This window comes from Equus quagga, chromosome 12 (genome assembly GCF_021613505.1).
Source record: "Equus quagga isolate Etosha38 chromosome 12, UCLA_HA_Equagga_1.0, whole genome shotgun sequence".
NCBI classification, from domain to species: Eukaryota; Metazoa; Chordata; class Mammalia; order Perissodactyla; family Equidae; genus Equus; species Equus quagga.
The window spans coordinates 55,914,084-55,939,462 of record NC_060278.1 but is presented as its reverse complement, the minus strand read 5'-3'; positions in this window follow the sequence as shown (position 1 = coordinate 55,939,462).

The following is a 25,379-nucleotide window of genomic DNA, read 5'->3' as shown; positions in this document are numbered from 1 at the left end:
GAAAATATCCGTTGAGTCTGGGGTGTGAGGAGCAAGGGGAATTGAAGTAACAAGTAAGTAAAAGCAGGCTGTGTGGCATATTACAAGCTATGTTAATATTTTGTATTTAAAGAAATTGAAACTGCAATAACAAAGCCTTAAACATGCATGCCAAAAAATTGGTAAAGCTGGACTTTCTAGGCAGTAGAGTTATTATGTGAATGGTCATCTAAAACAGAGCTTCTTTTGAAGTATGGACAACGTATAGGTCATCTTGTAACCTTAAATCCAAATCAGGCCTGCTTTTTTGTTCATAATACAATGCTTTCACAAATTTGCTAAATTTAGCAGGTAATAAGGTGAAGTGGTCCATTCATGCCCTTAGATTTTAACAGTCTAAGGGAAGAATAGAAACACAATATGTAAAAAGGCTAATTTATTTGAATATAAAATTATTTTAGCATTTATTTTAAAAAATGATCTTAAACTAAAATTTTTCTATGTTAAAAGTGTTGGAGAGTTTGGCTAAAGAGTAAATCCTGTTACCTCTGGCTCTTCATCCTATCCAAAACAGACTCCGTCTCAAGCTTTATAAAGTATAGTATTAAGGCCTACAGAATGGAATAGAAAAGTCAAGTTTATGTCAGCATTAGTCTTACTTGTAGCTCTATAATTATTGTCTTTGTACCCCTTTTTGATGGAATTTTGTAGCATGGAGAGAAAATAAAACACACTGATGGAATATGGATTGGGTTAATCTTACTTTCAAATTACACACAGTAGGATTTAGGAGCAATCATCCTGCTTTCACAGCAAGATTGTTATAAACAAATGCATAGCCTAAGCTCAGAGGTAGCACATATTTTGCCACACCCACTGGCCAAGATAAATGACAATTTCAGTCCAGATTCAAATACTGGCCAATAGACTCAGCTTCCTAATGGGAAGCCCTGCAAAGTCATTGCAAGAAGCAGTAATCGGAGCCATTTTCATGAATCTGGCGGCTACAGGGTGACTACCCTGGGAGGTACAGTCTTACAATGATCAAGTGTTTAATGCAGTTGGCAATCCTGCCAGCAGTCCAAAAGTTCCAGTCGCTCCACGTCTTCACTCCTGCTTCGTATTTTCATGTTTATTCTCCCTCCTTCTGGTGTGTTTGTGTGGTGGAAGCAAATTGCAGCGAATTAGATATCCTGATGGGACTTGCCACAAAAACATAAGTATATCCTGCAAAAACAACAGTGCATTTAATTGTTCAGGTTTGATGACATCAAGTGTTTGTCAGGACATGTTGTGGCTCATTGAGGAGCACTTAAGTGCTTTTGTAAAACTACTTTGGAGATGATGTGGCCACGTCTAGCTAATTTAGAGTCATGCATAACCAAGGATCCTTCACTTGCATTCCTATGTATAAAGACGGCAGAAATGCAACCTTATGTGTACTAGGATATGCATAAAAGAATGTTCTCTTTAACACTGTTCATAGTGGCCACATACTGAAAGCCATTCAAATACTGATGGACACTAAAAGGGACAAATGAACCAGTTCTGTTCCAGAATGGAACATTACACAATGATAATGAATTTACTGCAACTGCTTAGACATCAAGGATGAATCTTAAAATATGTTGGGGGGGAAAAAACCCTTAAATGCAAAAGAATGCACTAGGGTTGATTCTATTTGTATAAAGTTTAAAAGAGATGAAACTGGGGGCCAGCCCTGTAGAGTAGTGGTTAAGCTCTGCTTCAGTGGCCCAGGTTTGTGGGTTTGGATCCCAGGCAAGGACATACACCACTAATCAGCAATGGTGTGGTGGTGACCCACATACAAAATAGGGAAGATTGGCAACAGGGGTTAGCTCAGGGTGAATCTTCCTCAGCAAAAAACATTTATTAAAAAAGAAGAGATGAAACAAATTACTTTTTAGGGATGCATGTTTATGTAAAAACTTTTAAACAAAGCAAGGAAAAGATTATGACAAAATTCAGGACACCTTGAGGGAGAGGTCTGTGATAGAACAGGAAACTTGGGGCAAGTAGGTCAGGATGGGGCTTTGAGAGTGTTGGCGATGTTGTGTTTCTTGACTCAGTTAGTGTTACACAGGTTTTGATTACCAGCAATTGATTAAACTTCACATTTATGTTGTATGTACTTTTATGTATGTTTTTAAATCTTTCAATAACAATTTTAAAAATAGAACACATAGAAAGCAGAAGATAAAATGGTAGAAATAAATTCAAGTCCAAATATGTCAGTAATCCCAAATTAATAAAATTAAAATTTTTACATTAAGGGGCTGGCCCTGTGGCCAAGTGGTTAAAGTTCCACACACTCCACTTTGGCAGTCCGGATGTTAGCTCAGGGCTATGTCGATGTTGTGATCCAATGTACACACCAGGATAGATGCAGAGAGGGCTGATGGCCACTCTGAGTTTATTACAACCAGCATTTCAATATATACACAGCTTACAGCTGTTAAACATACACAGGTGTTCTGGACGATGTAATTAGCGGATGCCAAGAATTCTTAGTGATTTCTCAAGGAGCCCTCTCTCGGCCTCTGTTTTAATATTATCATGTTTTTGCTGTGCTCATATATTTTATCTGGGAGCAGGCAAGTCCTCCTAGGCAACGGCCCCTCCTGCTCCTGATATCGAGTCTCCATCTGTGCCCCCGGGCAACCAGTGCCTGGCTTAGGTTGCCTCCCGCTGGAGGTCTTACCTGTCTTTGGCTAACCGGCCTTCTCACCTCCAGGTCACAGTTTGTTGGCAAGCCTTTTCCAGTGATTATTAACCCTTCCTGCGTCAGGGGTGGTTACAGGCTAATCTTCCTCAAGTAAAAAAAGAGAAGGATTGGCAACAGATATTAGCTCAGGGTGAATCTTCCTTACAAAAAGAAAAAAAAAAATTCTACATTAAAAAATTTCAACTATAGAGGCTAGCCCAGTGGTGTAGTGACTAAGATCACATGCTCTACTTTGGTGGCTGAGGGTACATGGGTTCAGGTCCTGGGTGTTTATCTAGGCACTGCTCATCAAGCCATGCTGTGGCAGCATCCCACATACAAAATAGAAGATTACCACTGATGTTAGCTCAGCAGCAATCTTCCTCAAGCAAAAAGAAGAAGATTGGCAGCAGATGTTAGCTCAGGGCCAATTTTCCTCACTAAAAAAAAAAAAAAACCCACAATAAACAAACCTTTCAACTATATATATTTTCTTCGAGAGATACTCCAATAATATAAACATGAATGATTTGAAATTATAATGTTGGGAAAATATAAAGATTGCAAACTATAATAAAACAAAAGTTCTAATATATCATATAAAATAGACTTTCAAAAACAAACTATTATTATTGACAAAGATTATTACTGCATATTTTATAAAATATTTAATTCACGAGAAAGATATAACAACCTCAAGATCGTGTGAACATAAAATAAAAATCATAAATTAAAAAAATCAAAACAGACCTTACTGCCAGAAAACAGAAAATTACAGCAATATTGTAAACTTCCCCCAATCACTGACACTGTAAGGGCAAAGACAAATTTAAAATGAGACTTAATTATCCCAGTTGAAAATGAGGAAAGAGACTACGCCATCCTTTTTCTAGAGCATTTAATTTAGAAAAAACTGTAAGTTCTTTCTCTGTCTCTTTGAAATGTATGTAAATCTTTTTAAAAGCGAAATAAGCTTCTTTGCAGCTTTAAGAGCCAGAATGTCTTTCTCAAGGACTGGGAGCCCTCTCTCTGAGCCACAATCCTTAAGGAAGAAAGTGCCCCAGAGAAATGTCCCAGTTTCTGTGGGAGGGTAGGAGCCTAACTTCGACCCCTCCCTCCAAAACTGCCTCCTGTCAAAAAGACCTGAGAAGTTTGTTTTTCCTTTGGGTAAAGTTAATCAGCTAGGGCCAGTGGTCTCCCCAGTTACAGGTAAATCTAGGATAAACTGTGTGTGACAGGTGGTGCCGTCAAGACCTCTAACTTGAGGACCAGCTCTTGTTCATCTTGAGAACTTGTGTGTAATGGGTTGTGTCTGCTTGGCTTACAAAAGGGTCAGAATTCTTTCAGTGCTTGCATTCTCTTAGAGAATTCCTGTGATGCACGTCACACCTACTTTAATGCTTGCTCTATGACAAAACTGCCTTCTTTCCCTTCTACCTTTGTGAACAGATCTTCTGGGTTGGAGGAAATTTTGTTTTTAATTATATTTCTCTAACTCTTTGTAAGAAGCCAAAAATTGGTGAAAATAGAGAAGATTGAACAACATAAGCAGTAAACTCAATTTAAGGGACACACATCAATACCTACACCCAGCAATCAGAGAACACACATTTTCCCCAAGCAAACATATTATGCTTAAAAATATCTTCACACTGGCCGGCCCCGTGGCCGGGTGGTTAAGTTCGCGCGCTCCACTGAGGCGGCCCAGGGTTTCGCTGGTTCGGATCCCGGGCACAGACTTGGCACCGCTCATCAGTCCACATTGAGGTGGCGTCCCACATGCCACAACTAGAAGGACCTGCAACTAGGATATACAACTATGTGCTGGGGGGATTTGGGGAGATAAAGCAGAAAAAAAAAATATTGGCAACAGTTGTTAGCTCAGGTGCCAATCTTAAAAAAAAAAGTCTTCACAAATAAGAAGAAACAGCTAAAATGCAGATGAAGTTCTCTCGCCACAATGGAATTAACTTGGCAATAAATACCCAAAACTAACTGGATTAGAAATGCCTACAGATTTAGAAATCTAAGATAACTGTACACACTTATAAACAGCCTATGTATCAAAGAAGAAATTATAACAAAAATAATATAGTGAGAGCCGAATTTTAATGACATTTCCTGTCAAAATGTGAGGTTCAATGAAAGTGATTTTTGAAGGGAAACGTGTAGCTTGTGGAAATAAATGAAGACCAAACAAATGAGAATAGCACAGGGTATTTATTCAGAGCTTGCTGTAGCAAGGATGTCAGCCACTATCGTTGCGTTTTGGCAGAGACTCAAATGCGAGAGAGGAGGGGGAAAGCTCGAGGTGATCCTATAATCTTTGCCTACTGGCAAACTGAATCTGAGAGGAAACAAGTGTGCTATATCACAGTGACATGAAGTTTATGACAGGAATGCAAGTCAGTTAACAATCAGATAATATATAAATGAAATTAGATGTCAAAACAGTATGATCAACTCAGGTGATTATGGAAAGAGCAATTGAAAGAAAGCAGCCCTCATTCACGAGATAAGCTCTTCAACAACCAAGGAGAGTAGGGAATTTCCTTATCTACTAAAAATCACCAGCGAACTTTCTGCTTTTAACGTTGAATCATTAAGAGCTTTCCTTTAATATCAGTAATAAGGCGAGCATGCCCACATTTTATTTCACTTATTTTTCTCAAAGCAGCAGAACATAGAACTTATCTCAAGAGCTTTATGTTTGTATAGGTAGGTTGATTTATTTTAGGGACAATTTACAATTCTGTTACTCTGAATAATTAATCTAGCTGGTGGCTATTTCAATAATGTACACTGATTAAAATTTAGGCATGGAATCAAAATGTAAACTAATAACCATCTATTCTCATGTGCTCTTGTGTTGTTAATCCATTGCAAGCTTTGCTACATTTTCTGTCCCAGAAACCTAAGAAATGACATCAAAATTAGGAGAAACATTTATGCTTTTAATAATCAATGGAAATAGATATTTTATAACTTTCCTTTATAAATTGGTCAGTTTCTTAATACAGGTATTTTTCACCCAAGGGAGCAGGCATCAATGTAATGTAATCTATTGTGCGGGTAGAGAGATAAGAAGTTTCTCTTAGCATTAACAAATATTGAGTAAGTGCACTAGGTACTACTCTGACAGCTAACAATATAATCGGTGAAACTAGAAATAGGATCTGAGAAACTGGATACGTAGTGAAAGGCTGCTTCTAGATAGGTGCTAAAGTTGTAAAAAAAAAAACACAAAAACTTCCTAGGCCTCAGCTTTTGTTTAAACATGATGCTTTTGAGTGAGATTTGGCATCAAGATCCTTAAAGATTTATAGATCTCCAATGTATTTTGAGGTGAAGACCATAAGTTATAGTCATGATATTGTTGTTTCTGAAAATAATCATCCCTTGGCATTATATTTTTCCACATGAGTAAGCATTTTCTTTCTTCCTTGCTTGCAACCTAAAGTACAAAAACTAAGTTACAAACAAAAAACTGTAGCCACTGTGTATGCTGTATTAAATTTGGTATTTTTTTCCTTAAAGTATGCTAGCCAAGAATATGTCTGTTTCACAGTGAGTGATTTGATCTTACCTTATTTTTCTTGTGGTGTTTACAAAATTGGAAGGATTTAAAACTGTGATTGTATGCCACCAAAGTTCCATTTGGTCAGATTTTTTTACACACTTTTGTTGAGGTATAATTGATATAGAAAAACTGCACATGTGCAATGAATAAAATTTGATGAATTTGGACATATGCGTACACCCATGAAATCATCATCACAATCAACGTAAGAAGCATATCTACCACCTCTAAAAAGTTTCCTTGTGTCCTTGCTTTTTTTTTCATTTGTTTGTGATAAGAGTGCTTAACATGAGATCTAACCTCTTCACAAATTTTCAGGTGCACAATACCGTGTTGTTGACTATAGGCACATGTTGTAAGCAGATCTCTCGAACTTATTCATCTTGCATAACTGAAACTTTATGCCCATGAACACAACTCCCCATCCCCCCACCCTAATCCCTGCCAACCGCCATTCTACTCTCTGTCTCTATGAACGGGACTATTTTATATATCTCATAAAAAAGTAATCACACAGTATGTATTTGTTCTTCAGAGACTGGCTTGTTTCACTTAGCATAGTGTCCTCCAAATTCATCCATATTATCTCAGATGGCAGACTTTTTAAGGCTAAATAATAATCCACTGTTTGTATATAGCACATTTTCTGTATCCATTCATCTATTGATGGATGTTTAGGCTGTTTCCACATCTTGGATGTTGTGAGTAATGCTGTAATGAACATGGGAGTGCAGATATTTCTTTGAGATCTTGATTTCAACTCTTTTAGATAAATACCTAGAAATGAGCTTGCTGGATCATATGGTAGTTCTGTCTGTAAATTTCTGAGGAGCCTCCATACTGTTTTCCATAATGGCTGCATCATTTTCCAACAATGTACAAGTGTTCAAATTTCTCCCCATCCTCGCCAACATGTATTGTCTTTTGGTTTTTGATAATACTTATCCTCATAGGTGCGTGATGATATTTCATTGTGGTTTTGATTTGCGTTTCCCTGGTGATTAGTGATGTTGAGCACCTTTTCATATACTTGGTGGCCATTTGTATGTCTTCTTTAGAGAAATGTCTATTCAGGTCCTTTGCCCATTTGTTTTTATTTTTTCTTTTGTTGCTATTGAGTTGTAGGAATTTCTTATATATTATGGATATTAAGCCCTTGTCAGATAAACGGTTTGCAAATATTTTCTCCCATTCTGAAGGTTGTCTTTTCACTCTGTTGTTTGTTTCATTTGTTGCGCAAAAGGTTTTTAGTTTGATGTAGTCCCCCTCATCTATTTTCACTTTTCTTGCCTGTGCTTTTGATGTCATATCCAAGAAATCATTGTCAAGAAAAATTTCCCTGTGATTTCTCCTAGAAGTTGTACATTTTCAGGTCTTACATTTAAGTTTTTAATCGATTTTGAGGTGATTTCTGTGCATGGTGTAAGTTAAGGGTTCAATTTCATTTGTTTGCATGTGAATATCCAGTTTTTCCAACACCATTTGTTGAAGAAACTGTCATTTCCCCATTGTATGCTCTTGATATCCTTGTCAAAGGTCAATTGATCATATATGTATGGGTTTATTTCTGGGCTCTCTATTCTGTTCCATTGGTCTCTATATCTGTCTTTATGTCAATATAATATTGTTTTAAGTACTGTGGCTTTGTGATATATTTAAGAATCAGGATGCTTGATGCCTCCAGTTTTGTTCTTCTTTCTCAAGATTGCTTTGGCTATTCTGAATCTTTTGGGGATGCATATGAATTTTAGGATTTTTTTTCTATATCTGTAAAAAAACTCCATAGTGATTTTGATGGAGATAGCACTGAATCTGTAGATTCCTTTGAGTAGTATGGACATTTTACCAATATTAAGTCTTCCAATCCATGAACATGGGATGTTTTTCCATTTCTTTATGACTTCTTTAATTTCCTTCATAAATATTTTTGTTTTCAGGGTTCAAGTCTTCCACCTCCTTAGTTAAGTTTAATCCTAACTATTTTATTCTTTTACAACCTACCAAGACTGAATTAGGAAGAAATAGAAAATCTGAAAAGACCAATAATGAGAGGAGATTGAATCAGTAATCAAAGACTTCCATCTAAATTATTGATTAGTATTACAGAAAGTGGAAAAAACCCCCAGCGTTTTTTGAAATGTGCATTTTATGGAAGTACAGATAACCAACATTGGTCTTTAAAGAAAATTGATTCATTATAGGTATTATTTATAACAAATTAAAATAAGGTTGGCTACCTAATTACTAAGACCAGGGACCTTGTTTACTTATTTTGATATAAAAAATGGAGATAATATTTGTTGGCTACTAAAAAGATGTGTATCCTTATAAATGCCCATATTTTAAATTTATTTTTTGCTGAATAATTTTGTAAAGAAAGCATTTTTATCCTTAAGTTAGAAAGAGAAAATTGGAGCTTAGAATGCTTATAATTTCTAAAACTTGCAATTTATAAAATAGTAGATTTTGGATTTATTCCAGAGCCTCCTGATTACCAATCTAGAGTTCTTGTCCCCAACATGCATGCAGCCTTCCTAGTGGATTCCAACCACAGGGAAATACTGGAAACTAAAGGCCACTCAATACTCCATACTTCTATCTCTGTCCTGGTGGTCATACACATAAACACACATGCACACACATTTGTGTATCTGATTTTGTGCTGCGTTAGTTTTTATAGCTATACATTGTGATAATGAATGTGTGCTACATTTTAAATCTGGAATATATATATAATACTAACCACAGACTACATTATAGCACTGTAGCGATGACCAGAATGAGTACTAATACTAATATTATTTTAGTACATAAAATGTGCTAGGCACTGTACTAAATAATGAACATACATTATTCTCACACAAATGCTTTGAGAGACATATTCTTAATATTCATTAAAAAGAAAAATGAGAAAACCAATGGATTCATTTGCTAGGGCCACCATAACAAAATACCACAGACTTGCTGCCTTAACCAACAGAATCCATTTTCTCACAATTCCCGAGGTTAAAAGTCTGAGATCAAGGTGTTGGCAAGCTTGATTTCTTCTGAGGCATCTCTGCTTGCCTGGCAGATGGCTGCCCTCTTGCTGTGGGTTCACACGGTCCTTTTCTGTGCGTGCACGTGTCTGATGTCCTAATCTCCTCTTCTTTGTGTCCTAATCTCTTCTTATAACGACACCAGTCATACTGGATTGGGGCCCACCCTAATGACCCCACTTTAACTTAGTTACCTCTCGGAAGGCCCTATCTCCAAAATTCAGCTACATTTGGAGGTACTGGGGGTTAGGACTTCAGCACATGAATTTTGAGGGGACGCAATTCAGTCCATTATAACCAATAATAGAAAAATTCAGGTAAGTGGATTGAAGTGTCATAGTTCTTAAGTCTCAGAACCAAGATTTGAACCTATGCATGTCTTGCTTCCAAAGCCCATAATCTTAACACTGATGCCCTCTAACCCCGTTTAATGGAAAACAAAACCAAGGCATAAAGTTTACATTATGTCCCCAAAGTTATACATACCTTGTAAAAAATAGTAAAGAAATTTTTTATCTTTAATCTAAATTAAAAAATCCATGCACTTAAATTATGCTATACTCCCCCTATGAATTAAAGACAGGATGACTGAATGTGACATTCCATAACCATGATTGACTGGTACATCTTGCTCATACTTTGGCCTATTAGGAAATCTAATTTAAAAATATGAATTATAAGAATTTAAAACAAAATCTTAAAAAAAAAAATAAAAGCAGTGTGAACTAAGATGACTGGAAAAGAGAACAAGGTATCCAGAGCCTCATATCTCTCTGGAAACCAACTAGATTGACTAGCGCTTAAAACCGTCTGATACTTAGGAAGCAATTACTAGATACTTGTTGAGTGACTAAAGGATACATATTATGAATAATAATGTAATTTTAATAACATGAGAAGCTACTTGAATACTGGAATTTACAGGAGGGAAAGAAAGTTTTTTTTAAATATAGTGCAGATAGTTCCAGAATGAAGGAGGACAGGTGGGATTAAAATAACCACCTTCCTTAGAAGGCAGTGGGCACATTGGGATAACAAGAAGAGGACGTACTAATAGGATTGCTGTGACTCTCCTTAAATTAAGAATGCAAAGAAGAGCCCTCAGGGTGGAGTCAAGGGCAGATGGACTGCCTCCTGCGGTTGCAGATCCGGAGCATTCATAACTAGTTATACAAAGAGTCTAACTACGAAAACCAGGCAGGCTCTATGGACCTGAATTAACCTTGACACTGAGTCTCTCACAGCTAATAAGGCATTCAGCTGTTAACATCAATGTCATGTTATACACATAGTAGGTACTGATCAGAAGAAAATATATACCAATATATGAAGATAATTCTTGGAATGCCAGCTTCACCACACTCACTAAATTGTTTAGTATGAACTGCCCCTGTCGGGAGATCCCACAGCACAGGTTCTCTCCCCAGATTCCTCAGTCTGTTAAGTCCTGAATGAATAATTTGCATCAGCTAACTCTGGAATTAACTATAGCTCTGAGAAAACAAAGATGCATAGTTGTCCACAGAGCAGGATTTTCTTTTCCCCACCAGATGTTGTGCTTGAGTGTGTATGAGTGATTGGAAAAATCCTAAGAAGTGTATGTGCAAACAATAACTTTAAAGGAGTTTCTAAACAACCCTAAGAAGAAGAAAATGCTTTGAAGAAAGCTCCCACTGGAAACATGGTTTTATTAGTACCTGCTTTTTGGTCTCAAGAAAAGATGGATTCTATAAAGTAAGAGATAAAAGATAAGATTATAAAGTAAAAATTGGATGTGAAACACCCATTCTGATGGCTATAATCAAAAGAATTGAAAATAACAGGTGTTGGCAAGTATGTGGAGAAATATGAATCCTTGTACATTGCTAGTGGGAACGTAAAATGGTTCTGCTGCCTGCAAAAACAGTTTGGCAGTTCCTCAAACAGTTAAACATAGAATTACCATGTGACCCAGCAATTCCACTTCTAGCTATATAACTCAAAGGATTAAAAATGGGCATTCACACAAATGCTTTTACATTGATGTTCACAGCAGTACCATGCATAATAGCCAAGATGTCGGTGTGGAAACAACCCAAATATTGATGGATAAACAAATTGCGATACATAAATACGATGGAATGTTATTCAGTCATAAAAGGAACATGTACTAATGCATGCTAAAACGGAGATGAACCCAGAAAACATTATGCTAAATGAAACAGGCAGGAAGCAAAAAGTCCCATATTGTATGATTCTATTTATCGGAAACATTCAGAATATGGGAATACATAGACAAAGAAAGCAGATTGGTGGTTGTCAGGGATAAAGGGGAGGGGTTAACAGAAAGTAACTGCTGAATGGGAATGAGGTTTTGTTTTAGGGTGATAGAATGTTTTGGAACTAGTTTGAGGCAGTAGTTGTACAGAATTGGGAATGAAATAAATGTCACTGAGTAGCTCACTTTAGAATGGTTCATTTGATGTTATGTGAATTTCACCTCAATTAAAAAAGGGAAAAAATTTGAGGTGAAAATAAATTTTGATGAATTGAGTCAAGAATAACATGCTCTAAAGGATAAGAAAGAAAAGTTGGTAGACAGTCAAGACAAATGAGGAATTGAGGATATTGTAGAGAAAAAAAAACGGGCAAACACATGCACATTAACAATTCCCAAAGAAGAAACAAAAAAATTACAATAGAAAATAATATTCAATGATATAATAGAAGTGTAGTTTCCTGAGAGTAAGAAAGACCTAAATGTGTACATAAAAATACCTCACCAAGTATCAAAAAAGAAAATTGAAAGTCCTCCAAAGAAACAAGTTCTTCAAATAGCCCTTCAACAAATTTAAATAGAAAAATAAATCCTGCTCGCACTTAAGTAAAACATACAGCCTTTCTACAAAGAAAGAATATCTACACATCAACCTTCCTTCAGTTTCTTCAGAAACTTAATGTAGAAAAAGTCAGAATATGTTGAGGGTGTTGGAAAATATATGTTACCAATAAAACTGTATAGTATCATGATTTTATTTATATATGAATATTATAGGATTTTTCTTAGCTTGAGAAAAGTGGTTAAAATTGAACAAAACTGGGCAAAATGATTATTTTCACAAAAGAAAATATTTAAAAGGGCGTGAACATATGAAATATGAAAATACTGCAGTAATTAGAACAGATTAAACATTAATGGTATATTTTCTCTGCTCAGCATGGCCTACATTTGAAAGACTCCTTATACACTATGCATCTGAAGTGTACTGTCAGAGTCTCAATTATTGTAAGTACAATTTACCATAAGCTTTCTGGATGCCAATTAAGCAGTATCTATATAAAATAAAGATGTACAAAGCTTATGACCCAGTCATTTCATTTCTAAAGATTTCGTCTATAGAAGTCTTCCTACAAATGCAAAGAAATATGTGTACAAGCATGCTTATCTTAGCCTAATGTCCAAATGATAAGATGACATCAACAATGGTGTAGGATACAACATCCAGGATATCTGGTTAGATTTGGCGTATCCAACCTCAGAATATGATTCAACAGTTTAAAAGATACACATAATACATAAATTCCAGTTATGACTTTTGCAGGGTAAAAAATCAAAAAAATCAAATTTTAGAGTAATTGTTCAGCATGACATTTATAATAACATACATTATGCCTATATACTCATTATACACATTACTGCCACAAAAGGGCATAGTAAATATATATCATCCTACAATTTACACGTTGGTAATTAAACTGGGCAGAGCATATGGAAGATTACCCTCATATTCTCATCAGAGGTCAGCTTTAGAAAGCAAGATTGAGGATGGGGACATTTATGTTTTATTATGATATTATATATGCCTATAGTCTCTTTTTTTAAAAACAGTATTGATATTGTAATTTAAATTATCTAAGGAAGAAAGAAAAAATATAAACTTTAATTAAACATAAATTATTATGCACGTGGTGTCATACGAGAGTTCAAGAGTCAAAAAGAGCTCCTGAGAAAGAGCATATCTATTGTAAAGCCAGTTAAGAGAAAGTATACAGAAAGATAATATCGCACACACAAAAGTCCTGAGGCAGAGAGGGATAACACAAAGATCCGGCCAGGGAAAGGGACAGGGAACAAGGCAGGGAGAGGGAAGACAGAGACAGAGCCACAGCAGGAGCTGGAGTCAGAGCGCAGCTGTGCAGGACCACGGTGGGCGTGGCCGGAGTGGAAAACGCTAGGAAGAGCTGCGGGCGTCAACCACCTTCCCCCGAGGGGGTAAGAAGGTCGGGGTGGGGAGGGCGTTCAAGGCCACAGAGGGATGGATACAATCGCCGCCATCCTGGAACCAGGGATCTTTCACACCATTTGCCCAGGGCTGGAGTATGGTTGCCACCTGTCCCCACGTACCAAATGGAGCAGTGGCCATCTTCCCCGGACCCCGTAATCTATCTCTTGGGATTTAGCTGCCTCCTGCTTCTCATTCCCTGTTGTTAAACCTGTGAGAGAAGGGAGAGGTTAGGAGGGAGATGGTTGGCCCAGAGGTGGGAACAGCCAGGAGCCCCAAAGCTCTTCCATTGTTTTCCTCCATCCTACTCACCACCTCCCTTGGTACTCACAGCCTTCTCTTGGGGACAACTGGGGCCAGGACCGGGTCACCTATGAGCTGACGCAGCATCTCCTCCTGAGTCTCAGGGACCCCACAGTTCCAGTCTCTTCTCTGCTGCAGCGCTTGCCTCTTGCCCACCAGTTCCACTTCATAGCCACCTTTTCCTTTTGTCCAATTTTTGTTTTTATGTTTTATTTACTATTAAATGATATACTCTGTGGAAAATAATAAAAACTTGACTTAGTTAAAAAAATTCCTAATTTTACCAAATATAATAAACCTTTGGATATTGATAATTAAATGCAGTTTTTAAATAAACAAGGCACAATCAGAACAATCGTCAAAAAATTAATTATTGCCAGAAAGATACCACATCTGCCAAACTTTAGGGATAGCTTTTTTAAAATTTCATATTCAAGGAACAATTTATTTCAATTTAGGTTAATTCTTTCAAAGTTTAGGTTATATTTCAGAATTTTGAATTTCATTTCACAAAACGTGATGAACACCTGAAAAAAGAGAGAGAGATAAAGTTCTGAGACCTACTAATGGGAGATAAAAATTCTCAATAATAGTCTAGCTAATTTCATCATACTTTTTACTAAAATAGTAGTAAAATATTGCTGACTATGGTTTATTATGTGAAATAAACATGATTTAATATGAGGTTATATCTATGCATATGTCACCTTTTAAAGGTCCTCCAATGAACACTTTTCTTAAGATATAGGTAAAATCATGATGCAGTTAGTAATAGCATCACAAAATTTCTACTGGCCTAACAATAATAATGATCTTAATCTTGGTGTTATGACTGGCTAACAAAACCTTCACTATTTTAATCAGCAATCTATTTAGGAACCATTGAGAAAGAAATGTATGTTCCAGCTGTTGTTCAAAAGCCATCTTTCAACACCTTCTGGTAGAATTGAGTGTTTACTGACTTAGAAGAAAACACTAAGAGTGGAACTCTCTTTTAAGACGGGCTGAGTCATCATCTCTCTTGATGTCATAGAAGATAAAAGTATGTGGAAAAGGAAGACATTGACAATTCTGAGTTGATAGTATTTTAGAAAAGGTAAACTGACTCCAAAGCCTATAAATAATCTTCCAGTGAATATAAACTGAAAATTTCAAGTGTGACCATTTAATGGTAGAAGTACATAAAAGTGGATATTACAAAATTGATGTTTCTAAATCAAGGTCATATGCTAATTAAGCTTCAAAGAAACTTCAAAGAAAAATAGTGATCATATGGATGGGTTACCCAAACATAATACAATGAAGCTATGTGCTATCCAGGAATATATATTTATAGATGAATAATTAATGTCTATTTGCATTGTGGACTTAGAGTCAATGTGGAAAAATTTGCTGAAATGGAGGTGATCTATACAGGGAAGGAGCCCAGGATCAGTGCAGTGACATAAAGAGCGGAAAAAAGAGGATTTTAGGGTTTGGGAAGGCAAAATGAGTTGACCTTCCATATTTCTAGAAGGACTTACAAGATAAAAATATAGGAAAAAATGGAGGAAAGCACACATTTCACCAGGAGAGAGCACTTTGCTAGAGATTAAAGTGACTTTTAATTGTGAAAAGTACACGAGTCCTGAGCAAGATGAATGAAACAAATCTGTATCTAAAGGACATAATAAAATGATAGGACCACAAAAAACAAAAAAGAAAGAAATGCACCAACTAATCATAATGTTGGAAACTAAATACTACACCCCTAAATAAATAGTGGACTAAGGAGGAAGTCACAAGGGAAATTAATATAAAATTATATGAGAATACTATATAAAAAAAATCTGTGCAGTGCAACATGCATGACAAAAAAGCAGGGAAGTAAAGACTGACCATGCATTAGCTGAGTAGACAACTTCCTAACTTAGCAGGCCTTTGGAGTAAGCTGAAAGGAAGCACCATTTAAAAATATATGAGCTAAAATCAAAATATTGGAAATGCTTGTGTGTTTTAGTAACTTCACTTTACTTCCATGTCCTTTTTCAAGAAGTTTCTGTGCTCCAAAGTTCGAGTTCGTAACACAACATAAATGGTGAAATAAACAAATCTCTTCATTCTTAATTATAATAGCACATAAAAGAGCAACTGAAGATGGTACAGACATTCCTAGTTTGAAGTTCTATTCCTTTTGTTTTATCTAGCACAAGATATAATTTTTAGTGAAATATTATAATTACAAATCAAAAAGTAAAATGATTGTAATATAAACCCTTAAACAAAACAAATGCCTTAGGAAATACTTTAAGTAGCTTACGTCTTATGTATACTATTTGAAACAGGAAGAAAATGACCAAATGTTACATTATTCGTGCATCATCACACTGGAAAATATCACAAGTCTGGCATTAGAATTCATCTTTAACAATACTAGTTTAACTTGTATTTCTGTGTGTGTTCTTTTCCTGTTTTTTTTTTAAATTGAGGTAAAATTGACATATAGTATTATGTAAATTTACGCTATACAATTTGTTTATTTGGTATATTTGCATATTGCAATATGCTTACCACCATAGTGTTAGCTATCACATCACATAATTATCATTTCTTTTTTTGTGATGAGAACAATTAAAATCTAGGCTGTTAGAGAATTTGAAGATAATAGTTTAATTTTAATTTGGTCTTATTTAATTCATTAACATAAACTCCATGTTTTTTTGTAGACAGCAGTATGATGATTTAATTAAAAAAATACTCTGTTACGGATTAAACTTAGTGTCTCTAAATTTAAACATCTTGAAAGCTTCTTTCCAACACTTTCTTCCTTCAATGAAGAAAAGGAAGTGATTAAACTGTTCAATTGCACAATCAAATGACAAACAACAACCTACAGGACACATTTAAGACGCGGGTTAATCCCAACGTGGCACAGAGATACTAAAATTAACCTACTTGCAATTGTTTAATGTCTTGTAAATACAATTGCAATTACTAAGTTTACTTGAGCTTTCTGATTATGGGCTTGGAAGAAGACATTTCAACCTTCTATTAGAGAAAAACTCTCTTTGCATTGGATTATAAGTGACATCTTAAAATTACAGTGTTACAACTTTTATATAAATGGTAAATGCTTATTTTAAAAATAAAAATAAACCCATGTGATACAGAAAAATACAAAGAATAAAGTATTACTTTAAATTTCATGATCAGGAATGTGAGTGAATATGATTGCAGATGCTCTGGTATGAGAGGTACAAAAAAAATATGGGTAGATTGATAAGAAGGACACAATTAAATATTTGTCTCAGAATGAGCCAAAATCAGTTTTTGGAAGACCTAAGATGCCTATTGATTGTCATTTCTGATGTTACAAAAAATGACATTTATAATTCATTATATTCCTTATTTTTACTTCACATATATTCACAAACGAACTTGAACTTGATTTGTAAAGTTTAACAACTTTAGTGATTTCCTATTAGACAATTTAATCTCTTCTTGCTTAAAGTCAGAGTTTGAGGATAAATTCTCTATTATTTGTCTCCTGGTATAAGTTACATTTTTAGGGCTGCATATTGTCCTGGAATTCATGGAAGGTCATCTGCTTTTGCTGCTACACGAGTCAAGATTACTTGGAGTAACACACAATCTGGAAAGCCCAATGGTTTAATTTCTTGCCTGTACTACTCAGCCATCAAAGGTCAGCCTAGAATTCTGCCTGACATTGTTATTATCCTCTCTCTGGTACAAACATTTTAATTCCAGGAAGTATTTTCTGTTGTATTCATTCAGTCTCATTGCTAGGCAGAACTTTTGTTTCCAGGTGGGGAGCGGGCTCTCTTAGTGATTTTCCTTCTCTTTCCTGGGACAGACTGCTCTGCCTTGAGTCTTGGACAGTCTCATGTCACTCTTTTCTAAGTCCCTTCCACAGGGGTCCCGGATCTCTATCAGTCTAGGCCTAAGATGGTTTCTTGGCCCTCCCATTCCTCCATCTGCATCTTGACCTAGGCCCTGGACTTTTGCTGCTCTTGCCACTGTCGCAATGGCTTTCATTCCATGGGGGAAGATGATGGGGACCAGGCATTGTGCCTCATCTACAGAGCTTCCACTTCCTTCCAGCAGACCTACATTACTCTGGGAAGCTCACTCTGGTATCTTGTCCTGTTCCCGATGTCTCTTCTCAGTACCTATTGAGGCAAGTGGAGGAGAAATTGTTAGTGAGCCCAAATTCCTCTTTCAACTGCCAGAGTCTCTAGTTTCTCACTCCTGTCCATGTTTGACCTTTTGAAATTCCTTAAAAGTGCGGCTGATATCTCCTTACCCTCATCTACGGAAGGCCTGGTTTCATCTTGTACTTTCCTCTAGGAAAGCTCTTATCTGTGTCTCTCCTTTAAGGCTGTGTCTTTTCTTCGATTTCAAACTAATTGGTTACCTTGTGACCTTAGCTTTCTAATGGGATCAAGAAAAATTATGTCTTTTACAGACTATATGTTTTTTCTGGGTGATACGGTGGGAGCGAGGCCCTTTTTACCTTTCTACATAATGACCAGAAACTAGAACTCTAGGGGAATCTTGAGTTTGGCTATTGTTACCATTTCCCTCAAATATATTGAATGTTTATAGATTATACAAAATTTCTTTTAAAAACATATCTTGTAATTTTTTTTCCTGTAATTTTTTTAAACTGAAGGGAGGTGGTAGTTGCTATTAAATCTTCCTGTTCATGAAACTTTGAATTAGAACTTATCTTGAATTACAGAACAAAAATAAATTTTAGAGGCTGCATTTCTGAAGTAGAATCAATTCCAAACTATGTTTCTTTAATAAGAAGCAATTAGTTGATCACACAATATAAAACAATAAGTTTTTTAAAAAAAATTTATCTTTAGTAATGTAATTACCACAAACTTTCTTATAGTGCCAAACAAAAACAAAAACATAACGCCCAAAATGAAACAAAATCTTTGGTGTCCTGAATCAGGAGCAATTGAAACATTAATTGTCTTCTTAAAACTATTTCCACTTCCTTTCTCGTTACATGGAAATTACTTGTATTTGGTAACGTCAATCAACATTCATGCTAACCTGCTAATTTTTTTTAGTTTAAGGTTGAAACCTCTTAATTTGAAAATTTGTTTTTTTCCCCAAAGTTTTCCCTAAGGGTTAATTAACATTTTAGTAAACAACATTCTTGTGTGTTCTTTAGTTTTGTAAAGGCGAACTTGAATATGAGCTTTGTTTACTATTTCTCTGGATTAATCAATGACTAACTGAACAAAAGGCTGGAATCTACTATATAGTCATGCAAAGCTTAATGACAGAGACACATTCTGAGAAATGCCTTGTTAGGTGATTTCGTCATTGTGGGACTATCATAGAGTCAAACCTAGATGCTATAGCTTACTCCACACCTAGGCGATTTGATACTAATCTTACGGGACCACCATGGTATACGCGGTTTGTTTTTGACTGAAACATCGTTGTGTGGTGCATGACTATATGCCAGACCTTTTTGTATAAGCCCAGGCAGTCTAGCTTCAGAGACTACTGTCTTGATCACCACGCTATCAGATCTCTTTCAGAGTTCTTTACATCATATATGTTAATGGCATTCACTTATTTTCTGTATTTGTTTTGATTTGTTGTTGTTTTTAGCCATGGTAACTTTCTTCAAATGAAAGCCTAAAAAATGTAAATAAAAATATGTAGATAGGGGCCGGCTGGATGGCGTAGTAGATAAGTTCACACGGTCCACTTTGGCAGCCCTGGAGTTGCCAGTTCCGATCCTGGGCACATTCCTATGCATTGTTCACCAATCCATACTGTGGTGGCATCCCACATAAAACAATTAGAACGACTTATGTCTAGGATATACAACTAAGTGCTGGAGCTTTGGGGAGGAAAAGAAAAATATGCAGATAAAAGCAAGTGTGGCCCTGTATTTGGAGCTGGGTAGAGGTCCTGGTACCTGGAGGTAAGAATTTCTCTTGCCTCTCTCCTCCCTTAGCATTGCACAGATCATAAAGGGGGTACGTGAAATGCCTCTTTGGGTCACATTTTGAAAATACAGGTGAAAGCTACTTTTTGAAAAATAATTGAAAGAATATCTAGAGTCTTAAGTATGTCTTTATCTAGGTACATATTTGTTCTTACTATTATAGTAAATAGCAAAATATGCGATTCAATATTATTTTTTTCCCCAAATATTGGGTCTTAGGCAGACACGGTCATTGACAAGTCCACCAAATATTCTCTATTTCCAGTAGTCAATTTGCAGTATTAATAATTAACGACTGATTAAGGAAGAACATAGTATGCCATTTCCACCATCAGATATTTGGACCCAATGTTTGCCAGTTTGTCAAAATCTCTGTGGAGTAGAAGTTTTCAATCATCCCTAAGACACTCCTCTGGTTAAATTATGCAGTATATTCTCCAGGACTAGTGAGAGAATAAACATACTTAACATGTAAGGAAAACAAGAAAGTAGAACTCAATAAATCAATGAAATCTTCAGGAAGCACGGCCACCTCTTCTTTCTAACACTGCCGGGCCTGTGTCCATTCCACTTCCATTGTGTAAGATCAACACTAAAAGATTAAAAAATTCTACTGCTGGGAAATGTTCCAAAGTGAACACAACCGCCTCCCCCGACTTCCACATGGATTTAGGAGTAAACACAATAAATGCCACAATATTTTACCTAAGCTACCTTGGAAAATGGTGTAAATGTAGTTGCTTTGACCACCTCCCAGGTTTGTGGTACAGGTTGGTATTAGGTAATATATCACAACGATTAACGTTCCCTGCAGCAGTATTCCACTAGCCTGCACCCTTGAGGTCGGCCTTGGCCTTGTGTTTTTGGCCAATACTATATGAGCAGAATTAAGCCATATTACTTCTGGACAGAAGTTTCTAGAGTCGCATGTGCATCCACTTATTCCCTTTTCTCTCTTCAAAGTTTCCAGCAATTTCCAGAGCATGGGTCTGTCCTGAGTAAGGAGAAAAACAATGCAGGGAAATTGTGAAGAACATGAAAATGAGTGAGAAGCAAGCTTTTTTGGTTGTACGTCACAGAGATTTGAGAGTCATTGTTACTACAGCGTAAGCTAGCTTATCCAAACCAATATAGGAGTATGATATTATTACCTTCTTTTATGAATAAAGAAATATTGGCTTTGAAATCTGGGCTGATAAGATCCTATCACTGACTGCTAGAGGATACCGCTCCTCTTCAATCTAGCAGTTTTCAATCTTGGTTGATGAAACTCCGAGCTCTAGAGTTGCCTAGGGACTAAACAGGCTAGAGGTGGGGCGGGAAAGGTTGTGAGGTGGTGGAAAAGTGGACCCCAAGTCCGTTTCAACCATTTCAGTCCTCCTTTCATCAGCCACTCTACTCGCCCTCCACACATTGAGATTCTGCATAAGATTTTAATCAACCAAATTTGGCTCCCCTCAATTTATTATAATATACCCTGTCTGCAAGAAGACTGTGTGAACAGAAAGGGAATAGTAAGCAGAGCATCTTTAAAATGGTAAAACTCAAAGAGTAAAAACGTTTTATTGCATCTTCAATCTTGTCCGTTAGAACAGCCCTACTCAGCAGGTGCAAACAAACACCTGTGGTGGCAAGGGCTAATTATTACTATTACTCAACTATAATTTCTTTGTGCTTTTCATGAGGATTTTTCTCATGGGGGGATCTGTCCTGAATTAGGGAAATGGATGTTACATTCTCCTTGAGAGCTTCATTTCTCTTTATCCATTAATGATTTGTCAGTTTACATTTCTCTTTATACATTAATGATTTGTCATTTGGTCAGTATGTCAGTCTCCTGTGAATTTGGCTGATGTGAGCCATTTCCACTAAGGTCGCACTCCTCTGAGCACGTGCAAATATTACAAACAGATCCTAGAATTTATAACCACATCTCAGTCTGCAACCCTGAGGCTCTGTCTGGGCAGGAAGCCAGACTATTTCCATGACAGGATTCATCTCTACCTCACTGATCTGTGCCTTTAACAGAAGGCAGCCTTGTTGATTCTTTCTTTGTTAACATTTTCTCTAGTTTAGGACAGTAAAAAGAATTGAGAAGCTTCGTAGCTCTGCTCTCGCCAGAATATAAATTTCATCAGCAGGGTGAGTATCAGACTTTGCGAGTATATGCTTTTTTTCAGAGAACTAAGCCACGCTTTAGGAGAGATTTATGGTATCTTTGTGCCCTGAACAACTTCTGGCACCTCTAAATGTTCTTAACCTTTCAAGAAAGTAAATTTAGCATTGGAAACGCTGGATGCCAACTTCAGAGATTTCAACCTTGCTAGGACTTTTTATTAAAATTAATATTTGAGTACTAAAAGTGATGTTGTTATTTCCTTAGTGCTCCACCTAAATAAACCATAATTTTAACTTTTAATGATTCAGAACTAGAAAATAAGCAATAAATGAAGATAAATAAATACCAGCATACTTTCTCAGATGGGAACTGTTCACAATAAATTCCAGCCATGGAGCTATTATGTAAAAAACAATTATGCGACTATCGTTTTCCTGTCTCTTTCAGGTGAGTTTTCTGAAGATTAGTTAAAATTAGAAAATTAAATATCTCTGGGCTAGAAACTGCAATCAAATCCTAAATTCAGTTTCTCATAAATTAAAATTCAAGATATCTTTTGAAAGACTTTGGAGAGACAAATGGAACAACTGGTAATTGAAGTTCATCAAACAAAACGACATGAAAACATAAATATGCTGATTCTTTCTGAAACCTGTAAACAGTTAGCCGTTGATGATTAGGCAGCTAGGAACTAAAGTTTTTTTTCTTCTTTGCAATTACTGAGTATGGCTTTTAGTCATTCACCCACCCATTGTTAACTGGCTGTTTAAGCAATATGTTATCTGACTCCTGCTAGGTTCCTATAGATAACATCTCCCTGGCACCTGGGTCACCATGGTAATGGATGTTTGAGCTGTTTTTCAGGAATTAGGACTCCCTTGTCCAGTTCAGGCCAGTTGAGGTCACCAACCCATCAAAAGGCCTATATAGACACCTGATAAGTGATCTTTTGACGTCAAGAGGCTAAAAACCACACCCTCAGACCATGGGAAGGCCGCCATTTTGTGACCATGTGTCCTATGAAGAGCCATGGAGCTGGACCACACTTGTGCAGATCATCAGTTACCTCACCTCTCCTGAGCTCCAATCATCTATCTTCACACTTCAGACCCCCTTGCCCCCAACACCGTAAATATCCCTAAGTCTCCATTTTCAGGGAGGAGGATCTGAGACTGGTTCTCCCACTTCCTCACTTGGCTGCCTTATCATTAAAACTTTCTGTTGCAATCTCATCATCTCAGTGTTTTGCTTTCTGGGTGACACAAAAATGAACATGATTTGGTAACATTTTTTCAATAATCCTTTATTATTATCCGTTTAAACTGAATTTGAGACTGAGAAATTTCTCACTGCAGTGTCTAAGAAGGAAAAGCACCCTTTCATAAATTTGTATTGATAGATTTGGTTTTTTGTGGCTTTATTCTCCAACTAGAGTATCTCTTTTTCTCAAAAGCTCCAAAGTTAGAGAGACCTTTGAAACCATATTGTTTTAAATATTTCACCAGCAGAGCATGTTTCATTACTGATAGTCATGCCCTTCACTGATAATTGAGTAACATTGGGTTTTATCTAAAAAATCAAGACAACAAACATTAATGAAATCACTTCTCCAAGCATTTCCTGGAGATATAACTTTTTCTCATTTATCTCCATTTTTTTGCAATTCTCTGTTATACAATGAAAAGGGTTTTAATTGGTCCATATAGTCAGTAAGGATGTTTTGCTCAAATTCTACAAATTTTTTCCTTTTTTAGAAATTTTAGTTGTCACCTATAATTTTGACCAGAATCTTTTATCACTTGATCTATTTCATTTTTAACATGTGTCATGGCCAAACAAGTTGAAATGTATGTCACAAAATTAGAATACAGACACACATTCACAGCTTTAACATATCCTGCTGTGGGGGAAGAAAATTAATTTTCCCTCTACCTTCTAGGTTCTTGGCTGAGACAACTCTGTAATAAAAAGACAGATTAACAGGAGAAAAACAAATAAAAGTTGAATAACATGTATGTCTCCTGTATACATAGGAGATACCCAGGAAAACAGAATAATTTCCCAAAATGGCTAAAGCCATCACTTTAAATACCATCTTTAGCTAAAGACAAAAGACGTTGGAAGTGGGGAGTCAGTTATGGAAGGTTACCAGGAAAAGCACAGTAAACAAGAGTGAAGTTGTTATGAAGATTTAGGTCCTTGCCTTCTCCGTTGAGTTTCTCGAGATTTAGAGTCATCCTTCTCTTCCTGATACAGAGAGGGAGACACCTTACAAATGGAGATTTCCTTTATAAATGTAAATGTCTCTGGCAAAAGGGTAACTTCTACTCAGTTTTCCGAACTTCCCCTGTGTCTGCAGTTTCTTAAAAATAACCGCTCAAGATAATCTTTATGCCAAAGAGAGATATTTTGGGGTGGAAAAATTCTGCTCCCCTCACTACCTATGAAGTAATCCTCCAATAAATATATAAAATCATAATGTGTTTAAATTTTTCTTTAAAACCTGGAAATAATTCTATTTTTTTCTCTACTGTTTAAAACTCATGTGTGTCTCTAAGTCACATGTCTATTCCTACTTTGACACTTGGATTCAGATTTCTTCTTTTTCTGATATCGACTCTTTGAATTTAATTCTGTTACTTACACCTCAGTTAGGAAGATAGATTCTCCTTTTCTAGTTGAAGGGGAGGATTAACCTTGCATACAAAATATGGTATTTTTCAATAGTAGTCTTCCAGCTATGAATTAGAAACAACTAGCTCTTCACACAACTGCCTGATGAGAATTGCAGTCTCTAATGCAACGCACTGTACTCCTTTATGCTCAAAAGAGAGCATGAATGATTGCATTTGCAAGTCAATGAAGAGAGTAACGTGTGAAATTCTTTGTTATAAATGTTCTGCTAGATGGTCATTTACCTTAAAGGAGAACATTTTTAGGAAAATGGAAACAGTAAAAATGCAATTCAGAAGAATGACTATTTTATCCAAAAGTTACTCAGGAATATATTTATCAGAAGATCCCAGGGATGCATAAAAAAGGTCCACTCCTTTGGATACAGGGAAAATCAAATACTTCAAACCATGTCTAAGAAAGTATTCTTCCTTGTATGTATAATAACTGTTTGGTTTGACCAGGCTGTCTTTGGTAGTTTCAATGTTTAGATTTAGTTACCTACATTTAACAAGTATAAATAAACACGAACTGGCCAGAGAAATCCCCCCAGTTCCTTCTTTTGCCCATTGGTGCAACAATTGTTTCCAGAACGTCTTGTTCAGAAAAACTGTAGAGGTGGATAATGTCCCATACTTGGGTGGCAGGCAGAGACAGAAGACAGATACTTGCACCCCAAACATTTCAAAAGCCTTATATAAGATGTCTACAAAAATATAT